The following is an 18,828-nucleotide window of genomic DNA, read 5'->3' as shown; positions in this document are numbered from 1 at the left end:
ATCTACCCAAGGTTGATGATCTATTAGATCAATTACAACATGTAAAATACTTGACCAAGCTGGATTTAAAATTAAGGATACCACTAGGTTCAAGTTAAATAAGAAGAAAATTGGACGACCACCTTGAGAACCAAGAAAGGTTTATATGAATGGTTGGTAATGCTATTTGTTTCATGCAATGCAACCATTACGTTTATGAGATTGATGAATTATGTATCACGCCCATATCTAGATTCATTTGTTATAATTTACTTGGATGATATATCGATTTATAGTGTAAGTTGGGAGGATAATATTTCTCATCTAATGCAAGTGCTAAAGGCCTTAAGGAAGCATCAACTATGTGCAAACCTAGATATATGTGAGTTTTCCTAGTATTATTTGGTGTGTTTCAGGTTTGTGATTGGTGGAGGAGAGCTCAATATAGCTCCCACAAAATGTATGACATCATGAAATGACCATTTCCTACAAATGTATCTAAAGTTAGGAGTTTTTTTGGAGCAACACATTAGCTACCAAAGTTGATAGCCTCACCACTCCATGCCATGACAAATAATGGCAAGAGTGTCCTATGGTGAAAGGACCAATAGAAGGATTTTGATGAGCTGAAAACAAAAATCAGTCAAGCATGATTCTCGCATTACCAAATTTGCATAAGCCCTTCAAAGTGGAGATGGATGCAAGTGTGTATGTCATGGGAGTGGTATTGATACAAATAGGAAGGCATGTATCCTATTAGTCTACGTTATTTAGGATAGTTCTCAACTCCCCTACCCACGACAAAGATATCTATGCCTTAGTGCAAGCTGTCAAAATGTGGAAGCACTATCTAATGAGCAAGGAGACCAACATATGCACAAATCATCAGTCACTATAATATCTGCATGAAGTAAGTTGTAACATACCAAACATTGCAAGTAAATGGGGTTCTTATAGCAATTTCATCTACTCATCGAGTATAAGAAGGGAAACATAAACAAGTGGCATACATGGTTTCAAGGTGTTGTGTTGTACAACAAACCCCATTTATGTTGAAAATCCTTTAGATAATAAATGGGGATCCTTTAGAAAATAATTTGATTTAAATTCATTAAAATCCAAATAAAAAATTCATTTACCCTGCTCCGAAGTGAAATTTCATTTCACATTTTACAAAGACTCGTGCGCAACACTTAAACTACTATATGAACATCACTGATCTGCGATGTGCAGACAAGACATGAATATTCCTTTCCGTTCAAATCATGTTGGAATTTTTGCATCGCAAAAAGGAAAAAAAAGATGTTAAACCTTCCTTTACGTATTGCGATATGATGATGGACCCGAAAAATGAAATAACTCTAATATCAAAACATTTTCACGTCCGTCAGATCACAATTTCACAAATCGCAAAATTGCAGAACTGGCAATCAAACTATTTGTGTGACATTGTGAATAGCCGATTTGCGAGAGAATCTGGGACCACCAACGTGACACATCATTAAATCATAAAATCACATTTCAAATTCTAAGGATGGTATGTTAACAAGTTTTTAATGATATTCTCCAAAAATATCATTTGTGATAAACTACATTAATGAGAGTTAATCTGAATCTTACGCAATTATCATTTCAAGATTATGGATATTTATGACTCCGCGGCTCAAGAAATTCAATGTCTTCTCACCCTTATGGGTGCATTTAAGTTTTTCAGTTTCATTAATTTGAAAAAGGTTTTCATATCTGCATGCCGTTATATTTCCATTTTTCATCCTTCGCACTATCACTCTCATCTTCTTTGTGGTGACAGGACTATAATAGAGACTTGATTACTCAGCTTAATGGTCAAGATGAATAAGGGAAAGGTTACACAGTCCCCAATTGAATATGTGCTAGAATCATCACCTCTATTTTCTGATACAACTTGTTCACCAGAGTGCAGCGTCAGCTCCTGGGAGAATGTTTATAATATATTCGAGAAGGGAAGATAGAAGGAAGCGACGATAGATGATATTGAATACTCAGACACTTCTTGTTTTGAGGTCGTAAGATATGTTTTGCATAAGGTAGCTGCCAGACCAAAAATATTACACTACACTGATATGTTGAAATGGGTTATTGAAAATGTGAACATTGAAGACAAAGAATTTGTAACCTCAAGACAAGTGGTCATCGACTCTTTTAAACCAGAGGATATTAGGAGGATGTATCATTTACCACAACCACACAAGGTTTATGATAAAGCATTTGCTGAGCAATTTGCTGCCGAATATGAAGAAGCATCCAAAGTTATAAAGCAATGGAGGTCAAATCATAGCAAGCATAAGATGGATAGAATTGGTATGTATATGGTAACCTCTCTTGCCACTCCTTATTTATATATTGCGGTAATGCTATGTAGATTATTTGGATATGCAGACGCTACCAAGTTTTAAGTTGAATGGGTGCCTCTCATTGATGTTGCTTCTAATTCTATAATAATGGATTGGGCCACAATATTGTCAAATAATTTATCCCACCACATCATAGAATATAGAAAGAACCATTTTGCCACTACAAGAGCTGTTCCTCCATTTTTTATTTGTGCCTACATCATGACACTATGTGTTTCATCTTTCCCTTTCCGATTATGGGATGGAAGTGGATGCCTCAAGATCCCACACCAATTCATGTATATCATAAATCCCTTTGGAATTATTGTTTCAATGAATGTTTCTATCAGATTTGTCAGGGGGTTATGCTCCCTATTCATCAGGATGTCTTTGATAAGAAAGCCCCAAGGTTATCTGAAGAAGCCAAGGTCGATATTCAACTTGTGGTGAGATGGTTTGGAGAGGAATTATTAACATATATTAGAGTTTTTGGAAGCACTGCTCCACCACATGTACTTCCGTGGTATGTCCTTGATAAATTATTAGCCAAAGAAATTGCATACTAGACAATTAGCAATGGTGTAACCAAGTCTCTCAAAGAGTCTAAAAAATATCTTTGGCCCACTTTTTCACTTCGGTTTGGTGTTTATTGTTTACAAGACTTCAAACATGCACAGGTTGAAGTCAAACACATTTACAATTTAAATCTTGTTGAGTTTCGTGAAAGGTAGTATGACCTTAATCAGGTCATGTATAACTTTACCTTGTATGTAAAATTCAAGTCGTTTATTCATGAGGATGATCATTTTGACAATATTTTTAAAGCGACCAAACAATTTTAACAGGTACAAAGTTTAGCTGTCATAAGGTTGAATCCAACTGAATTAGCACAGTTCAAGGAGTACAAAAATCAAAGGTTAATGCAAGTGCCTTTAAATCTACTTCAAATAGTCCCGCAGGAATTTTAGGAGGAAAGGGTTTCTACTAATATCTCAGGTGTTATTACTCCAATATTTCTTAGGAGTTGATTAGAAAGAAATGATTAGAGTTAACCACAAACCTACTTTGGAGTTTAGGATCTAGCCTTCCTAATTCTTAGAGAGGGCTCTCTCTTTATGATTTAACATTTTTTAGTTATTTGATTTTAGGCTAGTTATCATTGTACTTGGGATTTGATTTGGATTTGGTGGTGGGATCACTTACTTAGATGAAAATAAGGGTGTCTTTTACCATTGGGCTATGGGGTCAAATGTCAAGCAAACAGGATTGGATCAAGTTCTAAAAACAGTGTCTATAGAGAAAGATAATAGAGTTACTTCAGATCTCAAGGATGGATGGTGAAGTGGTTTTCAATCGGATCCAAAGAGAAATTAAGGGTTCCTTAGGCCGGATTATGAAGAAAGTGAAAGAGGTCAACTGGGATGGGAGAGTGTTGTGCTCTACAACAACCCCCCCATTTCATACAATTTTTATTTTTCTAAACTATAATATGAAATGGGTCCCTTTTCATTTAAATTGGTATCAACTTATCATTATTCAAAAGGTCCGAAAAGAAATAAAACATTATAAACCTTTTTGATAAATCACTTAATCGGTCTTATAATAAAGAATGAATAATCTTTTATTATTGTGATAAAGCAATCGCAAGATCGCATATCGCAATAACAAAGGATGCATGACTTAAAGACCCATTGATTTTCCCTGATGCGACAATGCACAAATGGCTATCAGATATCGGGAAGGTAAGCGATCATAAAAAAAGGCCCCTCTTCGCTCCGATGCGATATCGCTATCGGCGATCGGGGATGTACCATGCATGCATCTAAAGCCCTCGTTTAAAACTCCCGATGCGAATTGGCGATATCGCTATCGGCGATCGGGGATTCCGAAAGGACACCAATATAACAACTTAAGCATTCCCCCAATCGCCGATTGCGATAAAGCTAAGCGCATATTTCAAAAAATATTGATAAGGCCGGGATATATTATGGCTATTTAGTATTAAAGGCCTTTCTCTTCTCGATAGTGATTCACTTACGCTCAACCGCCAAAACATCAAAGCCACGCTTAAATGAATCATCCGGCCAATAAAAAATATGATGAGCATTTAAAGGATTGGTAGGTTTAAACGGCCATTTAATGAAACAATAAGGCTAAAATCTCTTTAGAGATTATATCCACGGCCACCTTAAGTTAATCCTCCATTATTCATTGATTAATATATCTCGTTCATATTTGGTTTGCGCCACCAATTCTCCGTATTACGTTCATTTTCTCTCCTGTGCAGAGCTCTTCCGAAGCAGCAAATTCAAGCCAAATGGGGAACAAATCTAAGAAAACTGGAACAACTTCCACTTCAACAGTTACAGGACAACACATTGCCGATCCAGGACCAAGAAAAAAGGGACTGATATCGGACACCACATGTCTAGGACTCGGTAAAACTACTTGGCTAAGAATCTACAATCTGATTGAAGCCGAAGAGCCTGAGGTAACAACAGTGCAAGCCACAGAAAACCCGACTCGAAAGTCTGATGCTACTCTAAAGGATTTAGCTGACTCTTACCTTCATCGGATAGCAGCCTGAAAACAAATTCTCCCATATACAGATTTGGTGAGATGGGCAATTGAAGAAATCCCAATCACAAACAGGACATTTTGCACCATGGACGGGAGAGTCTTCGGCTCATTTCAACCCGATGATTTGAGGCAAATGTACCATTTGCCTACACCAGAGAAGAAGTACAACAAAGCATTCCTGGAGAAATTCAGAAATGAAAACGACATCGAATCAGAACCCATACGGGATTGGAGGCAAAACCCAGTGAAACACAAGCATGAGTCTTTGGGTAAGTACTCTGTCGATTCCTTGTGTTCTCCTTATTGTTATGTCAGAGTAATGATGTGTAGGTTGTGGGGGTTGCATGATTCCTCAAATTTCACTATAGATATGGTACCTTTGATGGAGGCAACATGCAATAGTGAAATAATGGATTGGGGAAATATACTGTCTGATAAGTTAGCAACCGCAGTTCTTGAATTCAGAAACAAATCCCGCGTTACTGAAAGGTTCATTCCCCATTTTACTATAGTGCCTACATCTTGGGTACCCTGTGTTTTAATTCCAAATTTCCTGTGCTGGGGTGTAGATGGACTCCACAAGACCCCATGCCCATTCATATATACCACCAGAAGTTATGGAAAGCCCACTATAAATACCATTTATATCAAGTTTGCAATGGTTTTATGTTACCCATTCACTATGCCATTTTTGACAAACCTGCTCCGAAGATTTCCTCACAAGCGGAGATTGACTTGACAGACATAGGGAGATGGTTCGGAGAAGAAAAATTCACCTATGTAAGAGTTTTCGGCAGCCATGCCAAGCCTCATGTCCTCCCTTTATATATACCCGACAAACTATTAGCCCGAGAGGTAGCATATCAGATTACATCCGAAGGAGTTACATAGACTCTAAGGAATAAAAAGAAGCAGGTTTGGCCTTCTTTTCCTCTAAGATGTGGTGTTTACGCTTTGCATGACTTTAAACATGCAGAGAAAGAAGCAGATAAGATTAAGGCACTGAATCTCGCCACTCTTCCTAATAGGCGATTTGATCCAAACAAAGTCGCCTACAATGCACTTGAACATGCAAAACTCACTAAATTTGACCATAAAGATGATGATTTTGATGACCTGTTCTCCTTAGCCGAGTCGCTATTCTAGGTTCAATCACTAGCCAGAATGAAATATCATGACGACAGGTTAGTTGAATTTAACAGACTTAGAGAACAGAGGTTGCAAACTCTGCCTCTAGATCTGTTAGCAACGACCCCGATGACACAATCAAGCGAGCCTGAGCAGCGACTTACCAATGAACCTCTTGCTACATCAAAAATTGTTGGAGAAATCCAAACAAAAGAGCAGGAGGAAGTGCAGAGAAAAGAGTAGGAGGAAGTGCAGAGAAAAGAGCAGGAGGAAGTGCAGAGAAAAGAGCAGGAGGAAATGCAGAGGAAAGAGCAGGAGCAGAGCAGCACGGACGTGAATGTAGATGCCCAGATTGACCCAAAATTGCTCCAGGAATGGCAGCAATTTGACTCAATCATAAGCAATCTTGAGAGCTCAAAGGAAGCCGATACATCAAAAGCGACTGACACACAGGATACAACATCTAAAGAGGTTCCAAGTGGAACCAGCGGCCTACCCCTTTCTACAGGAATAGAGATAATTCCAAAGGATCCTTCAGATCAGGTCGTTTTGCAAGTGGAGGAGATACCTCATTGGATGTCTTTTACAGCCCAAAGCACAGGGCTGTAGTAAAATGACAGCGGAAAAGGAGAAGGACTGATCAACCTTCCCTATTCCCTGAACAAACAGTGAGAACCAATGTGGTTTGGAAAGAGGAATTTGATCCTTCTGATGACCTTACAAAATTGTCCCAATATGTTGGAGCCTATTCGACGACCACCATGTACAAGGCATTAGAAGTGACTAATCTGTTAAGAGAAAAGGACCAAGCAATCGCCTCGCTACAAGTACAGTTATCAGAGGCACAGCAGAAAGCAGAGAAACTTGAACAGTAGTTGTCTACACAACAACAAATAAACAATCAATTTAATAAACAATTGCAGGAAGAAAAGCAAAGAATTGATTCAAGTGCAATTCAAAAGCAGAAAGAGCTGTCAGAAGCGCTGGCAAAATTAAAAGCAGTGCATGAACAGATGGGGAAATCTAAAGATGAGCAAATTGCTCAATTATCAGCCCAAATAGAAAAGTCAAAGAATCTTCCGCAACCTGCAGAGTTCAGAGCAGAAGCACAATAGATTAACAAAGCATTGGTAACACAAATAAGGTTGTTATGTCAACAAATCGCTCAAGCAAAACCCTTATGTGACATAACAGTGTGAGTAATTGATAAATCAGTTGATGCTAGAACAGACTTGGAGCAGGTCGATGAGACCTTGAAATTTTCTTGAGTGGCAAGACACTGATGAGGGACAGGCAGCTAATTTGCCAAAAATCTTAGAATCCCATAAAGAGATCCTATTTATGGAATGGCAGTCCCAGTTAATGAAGGCAGAGAGAGCAGTTTCCAGATGCAAGTTAACCACAAGTAATTTGGTTGAATTGATTAATGATACTCTCTACTTATCTAACATGATCTCTCAATGTACCCCAGGTAAATTACTATCGGCTAAAACATTGGAGCAGTCATGTTATCAAGAGCTGGAGAAGAATGAGAGATTGATTGCAGGTATTAACAGTTTGACTTGGGACACCTATTGGTTGTTCCTAGTCAAACCATACAGCCAAAGAGCCGCCCTCAAGTGCCTGACAGATGAAATCGGGTGTATCATTCCCGATATACAAGATGCCACCTATGCTGCCCAACTCAATTCTCGTCTCAACCGACCTCCAAAAGTGGAACCAATGCTAGCAATATGCCAACTTAGGTCGAAAGGCAAACAACCAAAGTGATGAATCATGCTGCCGAGCGCCAGATTGCTATGAGGAAGATACTCCAAATCAAGTTGTACCAATTAAGTAGGATTTTAATTTCATAGTTAGTTAGTTTTAATCAAGTATTTATAGACCCTTTCAATGCATTGGAAAGGGTCGTAAGTTTTTGTATATGACTTAAACCTGGAGTTGCACTACTGTACTTCAGGCATATTTTTTTATAAAGACTGGGCCAATAATTCTAATTTTGATAAGGAAGCTTTTATGTGGATGTGCACTACTGCCTTTATTTAAAAGTATTTCTGAATCGGAAGAAGGAATTCAGATAGCGATTGATGTTGGGGATGATTTACAGCTCATATGGTACTACTATCTATGTCTAAGTTCATTCTATTTATGTGAATTGTTGTTTGATCGCTCTTGCTATTATCGAATATATGCGTGTGTTTTTAACAACATTCTTTACAATTTCCACTATTGGATGTTTACAACATGCTTTTCTTTTATCATACATGTATCGGTAATATAAAAGGATAAGTGTAACAATGTTTTGTTAATCACTTTGTTCAACTATTTGAACAAAGCAATCATTAAGTGAATAAATGTCTATGTTTATTGTGTAGAGTCATCTATATGCCTATCAATGAACAAAGATCATCAAGCGTTGCACTTAAAAGAATAGAAGCCTCCCGGGATAGAATAGTCATTTATGTTTTCACTGTTAGATTAAGTCATCCATTCATTATCATTTATTAGAAACCAATCACTCATCCATCCCATTTTATTCATTATTGGGAAACTGGTCCCATTATATCCAGTCGGAGCCACCATCCCAAACGGAAAAGGAGTTGTATTAAGGTCCGGACCGGGTGGTTATCCCCCAATGTTGATACAACGATTTTCGGGGCATCAAAAGAGAGCAATTAAGGATTCTCAGATCCGGATATCAGAAGAAAACATGTAAATGATCAACTGTTCAAAACAGAGTGTACTTAAATAAATTCTAAGATAAATTTCCAGTTAATTTTGTGAAAAACATAAGAAAATAAAAATTTTACAAAGAAAATACTTTACTGTAATAGCTCAACACATGAATCCTGTAATGCAATCTCTTTATTACTTGGTCCAGTCAGCTGACTTGAAAATTTGGTACAGTAACCCTTACATTTATGATCAAAATGACTCTACAAATGTATAACAATCCACACCCAATGCTTCAAATTATGAAGTATTTATACAAAAATAATTTACAAAATATCCCAAACTGTCTTGGGAATTAATCTAGGAGAAAGAAATATCTTCATGCAAGAAGATAGAGACAACTATTGAACTATTGTTTGCTGTCCCTATTTATTAGGTTGTGTTGTCTTTAAGATCTGATATTTTTCCTTTTAATCTCTGCTTTACTATTGGTATTCATGCTGAATGCTCTTTTTAATTTCAACTGATACACTTTTACCTGATACTCTTTCATCTGGCTGGCCTGTCATTATCCTTTTACTGTGCTTTTTCCCCTTACTGTACATTTTTACATTTTGACTGTGTATTTCTACAGTAAGTCATTCAATTTCTCCCATGTTTCTACATCTGGTAATTGGATATTTATCATTTTCCTATAAATCTCATCTGCCTCTGTGTACTTGGAAAAAGTGGGCTTATTCACAAAAAGGTGTTTTACCTCTTGCTAGAGGTAAAACAAGTTCTCAAAATTTTGGTATAGGAACTTGCCAGTTGGCATCCACTTCATAGATGAAGTGTTCACTTGATCCTTGACCACTTCTATAATTCTTCTATTGTATTCCTTTTGTGTCATTAACTTATCATTTATTACCAAGGGATTGGGCAGACCCTTTTGTCTCAAAACTTCAAATTTAACCATGAACCTGTCTATAGCCAGTTGCATGGTTTGGCACTTATCTTCAAGGTTTAGCATTAAATTTCTCTTGGTAAGGACCCTTCTTACTTCCAGTATTGTACCTGTCCTGTCAGGTATCTCTAATTCCTACAATTCATACTTATTTTTGGAGTTAAGGAAGTGAATGATCCTTCTTGCTTCCTCTGGCATATCTCCCAATTCTGTTTTCACTCTCTGTATAGCTTCTGTAGCCTGCTTCACTAAGTCAATTTGTTCAAAAATTACTTGAATGGATGGCCAAATATCATTGACAGAGTCGATGATATTGGCTCATAATTGTTCCTTAGCCTGTCAAAGGGGTTCTTTTAAAGTCAATTACTTCTCCAAGTTTTTTATTCTTTCATTCATCCTAGTTGATTTTTGTACTTCTTCTTTGTGCATAATCTATGCAAGCTTATAGTCAGTCTCTATATTGGTTACCTTTTCCTTGAGCTTGTTCATTTCAGTGGTCTGAATGGACATGTCTTCCATTTACTTGACCAATCTACTAGCCTCATAACCTATTGACCCTATTGCTGTTGTAGATGTTGTAGAAGCTGGCAGTGCTATAGCCATTGGAGCTAATGATGCTGCCAAAGTGGAAGGTATTGCTGTAGTAACTGTTGGGATAACAGTGGCAGGGGCAGTCTCTAGACTAGCTTGTTTTACCTGTATCAAGCTATCTAACTCCTTTTCCATTTCCTTTAGTTGATCATTCAGTTATAGAACCAAATCCATCATCTCCTCTTGATATGTTTGGCTCTCCAGGAAGTTTCAACTATTTTTTAAGAGCTGCAATGTCCTCATTCTTCTTATTTATCAATTTATTAGCAACTTTGATGTCATTGGGATCATGTCCCTGCTCAATTACCAAGTCCTCCAATGACTTAATCCTGTTGTCCTTGGCCTGTGAGGAGGAATTTTCCAATTTATATTGGGTTGTAATGTTGTCCAAGGAGCTTTGCAACTTATGTGCAGCCATTTCCTTTCCTGTCAAATTGGAGTAGATCATCTCTCCTTCCTTCTTGTGGAATTTAATCTGGTCAATGGGATGAACATCCCTGGCCAACACCTCGAAGTCAGTTTTTCTGTAGTCAACTGATGTTTTTGGCTGCTGAACAGTAGGTTGCATGAAGGACACCTGCATTTTTCCTGCTTTGATGTCAAAAGTTGACATCAACCTACTCTGATTTGACGGTGTGTTCTTGAAGTATTGAGCATATTTTTCAAACTTCAACTTCTCATTTCTCAATTTGATTTCCTTGTATCTATCCTTAATGTGTTTTTCTTTATTTGCTAGCCTGGTGAAAGAAGAAACCTCAACACTGAGTTGTCTCTCAATTAGTTGAGTGTTAGATGTTGAAGGCTGCTGTGTTTCTCCTGAAGCTGCTATACCTTTGCTTCTTTCGACCATTGTATCAGTGCCATTTATTTCCACTGGTTCAATGGTGTCCTCCTGTTTAGTTACATGATTCATCTTGGACCTTTTCCTGAGCTCAAAGTGCTCATCTGTGGTTTCCATAGCAGAACTGGAACCCTCCTCCCTATTTCTCTTTGGGTTTCTCTCCTCATTTGCCGAGGTCTGTAAAACAGGAGGAATATTCATTGGTTCCCCTAGTTCTGGAACCTGCAGGAAATAACTTTCATCAATTTGTTTCTCTACATCAATCAATGTATTTTCTACATCCACTACTATGCTATCCATGTCAATTAGAGTGTTTTCCAACCATTCTGATTGGTTGGAAAACCTCTCAATGTCTGGTATGGGATGATGGATGAAAGGTCCCAATTTGACCTTGATCCTCAACTTATTTATGACCCCATAAGGGTCATACTACCACATAAAGCTGTTTCTGAATTTCATTTGTTGTAGAATCTTATTTGCCTCTGGTCCAGCTTCTCTGTTATTACAAATGAAGGGGCCCAATTGATTTTTCATTTTAAATTGGGTTTTCTTCCTAATTGCTAGGAAGTTGACTTCATTAGAATTGATGATCTGCCTAAAATATTCCAGTGCAAATATCTTCATAGGGAGGTATTTGGGAGTTGGCATCCATAAATTCTAATCTCTGTGGGGTTCTGGTACAGATACCAGTCTCTCACCTTGCTATTCTTGGCCAACTGTAAGACCCTTTTGATCTCTTCGCCGATTCTAGGCTGAGGACTATTGGTTAGCATGTTCATGACTAGATGGACAAATGAATCAATGAAGTCCTTATATATGAATGCAGTGGAGTATTTATGGATTAAGGGTGTCCAATAAATAACTGACATTGGAGTTCCTTTGGTATCCAGCTTCTGGATGCTGATAGGGAATTTATCTGATTGATATAAAAACATGTGAAATAATACAGAACAATACTTGAAAACTCTCTCAGTTGGTATTCTGGTGAATTGTTCATGCATCTTGTCTGCAATGAACTGAGCATAGTTATAAATAATAGCAGGAGGCTTACCTGTGCTAAATATGGAAAGAAAGGCCAGGACAACCTCATCCACATGCTCATCTATGGCATATCCTAAGATGCATGAGAGCATGGCAATAATTTGTTTGCCTCTCTCTGAAAAATGGTGGTAGCATAAGGGGGACTATCTGTGGGAGTATAGCAGTCCTTTATGATGAAGGTTTGGAAAATTTGGGCTATTTTGGGCAGGTCTAATTTGACATAGAGGTTCAACAAGTCTCCAATAGACAGTGGGGTCTCATTAGGGCTTGGTTGGACCTACAACATTTGGTTAATAGACTCTGCAATGATAGTAAATAACACTTGCTGGTTAGGGGTGATAATAGCCCTTTGGCTAGGAATGTAACAGGCATGACAGAAGTGGATGATGTCAGGGAATGGGTGTACTTCTGGGAAAAAATACTTGGGCAAATTAGAATCCCAAAGGTGAATATCATCGTTCTGGTTTAGGAATCTATCCTTACTCCAACAATGGAGCTTTAGAAGGTAAGCTGGGGAAGCAATATCCTTTATGTGAAAATCTCTATCTGCTAATGCTAGGTGGTTGATGTCTAGGTGAGGACTTTGCATAGGTATCACATCTAGAGAGGTTTGGGAATCCATAACTAGGTTTAGAGATATGAATTAGGGTTGTAGAGGTTCTAGAAGTGGGGTTTTAGGAGTTTCTGGTACAGTGAGTGAGAAATTACAAACTGTAAAATGAGGGTTTGGGGTATACAAATAAGCTTGTCTTCAATTTAGGCAAATTTCTTAATTTATTTCAATTAATTAAGCTTTCAATTAGACTGTGCATTTTCAAATTGAAGGGTCGTTCTGGTTTTCCCAAGAATACCTGGAAATTGGTAGTCTGGCTTGTAAACTGGGTTCAATGGTGAATGTAGAGGGTACGGTGGCTTCAATTGTGAACTAGTTGCTTGAATTGGGTGTCCGGAGCTTCTTCAGGTGACAAACGGTGGTCAATTTGGTCACAGAGGTTCAGGGTGTCGCAAAATGGCTTAAGCAACAACTGCAGTGAAAAAAGAGCAAAAAGAGTGAATTGGGGATTTTTCGGATTTTTAATGGGTAATGGTCACATTTTGGCGCAGAAATTATGAATGAATAGTGGGAAGTTTTCGGCTTTGGCAGGGAGGTGGTTTTCTGGGCCATCACACTGCTTTTGGAGGGTATGTGGTATTTTTCGTGAGCACGCGATCTCACCTGGTGTTGCCATGTAGCAGAACAGTGCCTAGGCAAAACCACGAATCTCGCGTGCTCTCGGGTTGTTATGGGGCGGATAATGAACCCGCGTGATATGGATGCGCACCGTCGGATCTGGGGGTAGGAGATTGGAAAACTGTTGTGTGTTTGAGATGCTCAGAGCAAATTGAGAAAGGGATTTGTGGGGACCGAGGTTTAATTAAACAAATTGTAAATAATTAATGTATAAGGTCGGGATTAAATATAAGCACCTGGTTAATAAAGTGGGACTAAGGGTTATGTGGCGGGGTTTTTTAACCGTACCAAGGGTTGGTGGGTTAAAAAAGGGTTTTTTCGGGGAAATATAAAGCGGGGAAATTAATTAGATAATGTAGGGGGATAAAAACTTAGGATAAGGGGGTTTTTATCGTTTTTTGAAGGGAAATAGGGAAATTAATAAGGGGGGAAGTAATATTTGCAACGAAATGGGTTTCATCCTAGGGGAAAGGGGTTTTGGGTAGGGGGATGATTTTTGAAGGGTAATTACTAGGGAATGTGTGAAACCAAGGGGTAAGGGTCAAAATCAAAGGAAAAGGGGATTTATAATTGATAAATGGATAATGGGGAAATTAACAAATAAGCATGTTGGGGCATAGTGAAATGAGGGGAAATTAGTTAAACCAGCTTGTGAACATCTTTTGTTTCTCATAAATGCTCTTGCACATGAAACATAGGATTATGCATGATAAATGTGCTTTTGACTCAACAACCTTGTGCATTTGCAACCTTTCTTCTACCTACCCTTTATTTATCCTAACATTTTTTCTTCACTTTATTGGGTTCATTTGAGCTTGCTGACCCTTTATTCCCTTTTATTTTTACAAGAAAACTATCTAATTCTAACTTTATAACTTCCAATGGCTTAGATTAAGCTAATGAGCTCATTTTTATTCTCTATCTAACTACTGATCTGCCAAGGTTAAACAATTTGGCTAGATGCTTATTCTCTATCTATCAACATAAAATTTAAAGCATGAATAAGTGAAGATTACGCTATTTGACCACAATGGATTGTGGCATTTCTAACAAGCTACACACAACCTTATTTTGCATAATAAAGTAAAAGGTAATGGCACTTGACTTTGCACATTTTCATGGTCTATTTTATTTTCTTTTGGGGTTCATATTTTTCACTTTTTTGATCTTTTATATTTCTTTTTGTCCTTTGATTATTCTTTTAAGACATACCCTCTTTACATTTTTAAATTTTTAATATGGAAAACATTTTGTAGAAAGAAAAAGTATGTATAATATTACAAGACTAACTGTTCGGCGTGGGATCCCCCAAGGAAAGTTTGGGGCTTAAAGCCCAGATTTTGGCTAAAAAGTGTGAATCCGATGTAAAAACTCCGCATTTTGTGGGCACGGAGTGCAAAGTTGTAAATGAGTCATAGGTTTGTCCACCCTCAATTTTGTAATGTAATGTTAGCTTTAGAGATCTACCCATGGTCCACGGACCTTGGGAATATATAAATAGAGCTAGGCTCTAAGTAGTTGAAAGAATCTAATTTAAGAAGTGATCATGGAATAGAAGCATAGTAGAAGATCTAAGTGTAAAGATGAGTCTTTGGGTTGTAGAGTAGGAGAAGGCTCTGCAGTTGAGTGTGCAGAGGCCTAGTAGTCTGCAGCTAAGTGCGCGGACCCCTGCAACTAAGTATGCAAGGCGAGTCGAGTCTGTAATTGTTGAAGCATTAACAAAGAGAAGCTTTAAATCAATTCTGTGTTTTTATTTCCTATTTCCTCTATCGAATACATTGAGTATAAATTGCATTTCTGTTGTCAATATGGTGCACGAACATATATAACTGTGTAGATTAAGTAAATGTGAGTTAAATTATCTGGTTACGCGAAGTTGACTAACATCTATAAGAGGATAATTAAGATATACGATGTAACTTGGGGAAATAATTCAAATCACTGCCATAGCAGCGTGAAATAACCTCAGCCACTTGGTTACGAATGCACAAAGGATAATTATAACAGATCATGAAGGTATCATAGGTAAAAAAAGTGTGCAAACTAACCTGCGCGAAAGTAGGCACAGTTGGACTAAATTGACCTCTCAGACATCTCAAGGGTGTGGAAACTTGGTTCCAGCATCCCCCCATACTGCTTTGGGTGAGACTTCAGTCCATGCACCGTGGGATGATGCCAAAAGGGCCAGTAGTGTAGGGATTTGTTTGGCTAATTAACTTTGAACTTGGGTCAGGCCCCATCAAGCCAACAAATGGTTTTGTATCTAGTTACGCGAAGTTGACTAACATCTATAATAGGATAATTAAGATACACGGTGTAACTTGGGGAAATAGTGCAGATCGCTGCCATAGCAGCGTGAAATCACCTCAGCCACTTGGTTAGGGCTACACAAAGGATAATTATAACAGATCGTGAAGGTATCACAGGTCAAAACAGTGTGCGAACTAACCTGTGCGAAGGTAGGCATAGTTGGACTAAATTGACCCCTCAGACATCTCAAGGGTGCAAAAAATTCGTTCCAACATCCCCCCATATTGCTTCGGGTGAGACTTCAGTCCATGCACCGCGGGATGATGCCGAAAGGGCAAGTAGTGTAGGGATTTGTTTGGCTAATTAACTTCGAACCTGGGTCAGGCCCCATCAAGCCAACAAATGGTTCTATTTCCGGGACCGAAATCTGCATAGAGATGTCTGATTTCATATCATTGGAATCCAACTAAGAAGGAAATTGAAGGTTGGTTGGACAGGATAATTCATGTGTTTGCGGCACAGGAGAACATGAATCTACGACTGACAAAAGAAGAGTGGTTAGACTGCTACCTATACACAGAAGTCCACGAGATCTTCTTTGCATCTTTCCCTACTGAGTTGTACGAATGGATCGCGAAGCTAGTAGATAGCAAAGGAAGGTGGAAGCTCGATGGTCCTATTGTGTGGACCCCAGAGTTGGTGCGCAGATTGGAGGCATTAGAGGATAAGATCATGCATGCTGTTGATCATTGGCTTGATTGTATTATAGGAGGATTCATTATTGATTTTGCAGTAGACACTTCATTTAGCTATAGCAAGGTAGAGCGACGCTTTCTCAAAGGACAGCGAGGTCAGTACGTAAAGTCTTTGAATACTTGGATTAAAATGTTATTGTGTGAAAAGAGGGTTATGCAATCACCTTGATATTCGAAGCTATACAAAGTGGAAAAACCTATAGGAACGAAGGAAGTAAGGGACCAGAGAATAGCCCTTTGATTTCACCTCCACATGGGGACAAGGAAGAGCTCGCGAAGGTCTCTCCACGAAGTGCGATCCATTTGATAAGGCAAAGAATTCCGTGTATAACACCCCCACCCACACCACCACTAACTTCACCACCATCACCTCCATCTTCACTCGTACCACCTCCACCACCATCGCGTTTCAATCTGGCAAGCACAATAAAGTTGCCTGTGTTCAAGGGATTGGGAAATGAGGATCTGGACCAATTTTGGTTCGTGGTAAGAGCCATATGGGAAGCATAGGGGGTTACAGATGACAATATAAAGAAAGTGACGCTGGTTAGCGCTCTACAAGATCGCGTACTGACCTGGTACATTAAGCACTCAAATGATAATCCGAATGTGGGAATTGCGGATATCCAAATTGCGCTAAATAAGGAATTTAGCCAGCCGAAGTCAGAAGCACAGTCGATCATTGGATTCAAAGAGATCACAATGCTACCAGGTGAGACTCCTTGGGAGCTGTATCCAAGGCTAAAGTGTATGATTCACAAAGATAATATGAAGCTGACAGATGGACAACACCACGAATGGTTTGTAGTGTTGCTAACGCCACAATTGAGGAGTGCGCTGTCGCAGCAGAAGTTAACGACTCAAACAGAGGCCTTAGAGATCATGATGAGGTTGCATGAGACCCCAATGCAAGATCTTAACTTGGGAGTTCAATAGATCCATGTGCAGTTGAAAAACTTATGCCTTGAGATGCAGAGTCTCAAACAAGACAGGACAACTCGACCAGAAGTGCGTGAAGAGGTTTGGTGCATAAAATGCAAGGGGCATGGTCATGACAAGGACCACTACCTGTTGTTCTCAAATTACCTTGTGGGAGGAGGACCAAATCTGTTAAGGTCGGAGGCACAAGCAGGACCTAGTGCAATGCTTGCTTTGTGGTGCATGATTTGTCAAATAGGTGGAAAGCATGCTACAAGCAACTGCCATTTGTTACAAAAGTATACACAAAATTTGCAATAGTTGTTCTGTAAGTTATGTAGGTTAGTGGGACACGATGAGTGCACTTGTAGAAGCTATGAGCTAATGATGGATGGAACTCCCACCTACAGAGTTCAGGTCGAAACACAAACCCTTAGACCAGAATGCAGGAAGGGTGCAAACCAAATTTCAGGTGCATGGACGAGGCCGAGGTAGAGGAGGACCTAGAAGAGGTCGCAAATAACTGATATGCTATAATTGCGGAGGGCCAGGACATTATGCCTGCAATTGTACGAACCCAACGCATCCATCATGTCTATATAGTACTTTGTTTGATCATGAGACAGAAGAATGTCCTACGCTAATAGCTAGGATACGCGACAAGGGAACGCTAGCACCTCCCCCGACTCATAACATACATATGATGGGGTTTGAGCCACGCAAGGAAGATCCAAATGTGAACATTGTGCTTTGAAGTGGAATCGTGATGGGAGATGACAAAGGAAAACAACCTGAAGATAATACTTGGGTTCGCAAAGCTCCAGCGAAAGAAGCAGAGTTTGATTAGAAGTGCACTCAGGAAACCTTCATGGAAGCTAAGAAGAGCTTCGCTAATGCCTCCACTTCAGGAAGTAAAGATAAACCAGAGTCAGAGATGGACCCATCTATGCTCACAACATTCCTGGAAACATGCATGAAGTTACTGCGCGACAGTAAAGCTGTAAAAGGATTACAGGAACTCATTAACAAATGCGCTGGGACCGCGCCAGGAGAACCGCGCATATTCCGGAAGATTGGAAAGCATAAGACAAGGACGTGAAGAGAAATGAGGTTAACTACACAGATTGGAGAATATGAGATGGACCAAGTAATTTTGGATTTGGGATCAGATGTGAATGTTCTGCTGAAGTAGACATGGGAGCGCATGGGGAAGCCTGCACTGTAGTGGTCTCCTATTCAGCTGCGAATGGCAAACCAACATAAGATAATACCCATGGGACGATTGCAGGGAATCATTGTGGATATTGAGGGAGCGAGTGTGCTAGCAGACTTTGAAGTGATAGAGATTGTTGATGACAAAAATCCATAGCCCGCGCTCTTAGGAATTGATTAGGCCACTAACATGAACGGGGTGATTAATATGAAGAAGTGCAAGATGATTTTTTAGAAGAAGTCTCTACGCGTAGTTATACCCTTGGACCCTACTGAGGGATCATGCTATACAGAGCCGGTGCACGACTATG

At 39.1% G+C, this 18,828-nt stretch overlaps 1 non-coding gene across 1 annotated transcript; it reads left to right on the top strand.

The window, feature by feature from the left end:
- The first annotated feature begins 1,302 nt into the window (after positions 1-1,302).
- Positions 1,303-1,378, top strand: LOC149239236 (small nucleolar RNA Z122). The gene has a single exon (XR_016246918.1). It is a non-coding gene; the product is annotated as a small nucleolar RNA Z122 (small nucleolar RNA).
- The last annotated feature ends 17,450 nt before the right edge of the window (positions 1,379-18,828 follow it).

The sequence above is a fragment of the Pinus tabuliformis genome, chromosome 8 (assembly GCF_031772625.1).
Source record: "Pinus tabuliformis cultivar Carrire ecotype Pingquan chromosome 8, CPIR1, whole genome shotgun sequence".
Taxonomy (NCBI): Eukaryota; Viridiplantae; Streptophyta; class Pinopsida; order Pinales; family Pinaceae; genus Pinus; species Pinus tabuliformis.
Note: the sequence above shows the minus strand (reverse complement) of the source record. Positions and strands in the feature narration are given on the sequence as shown.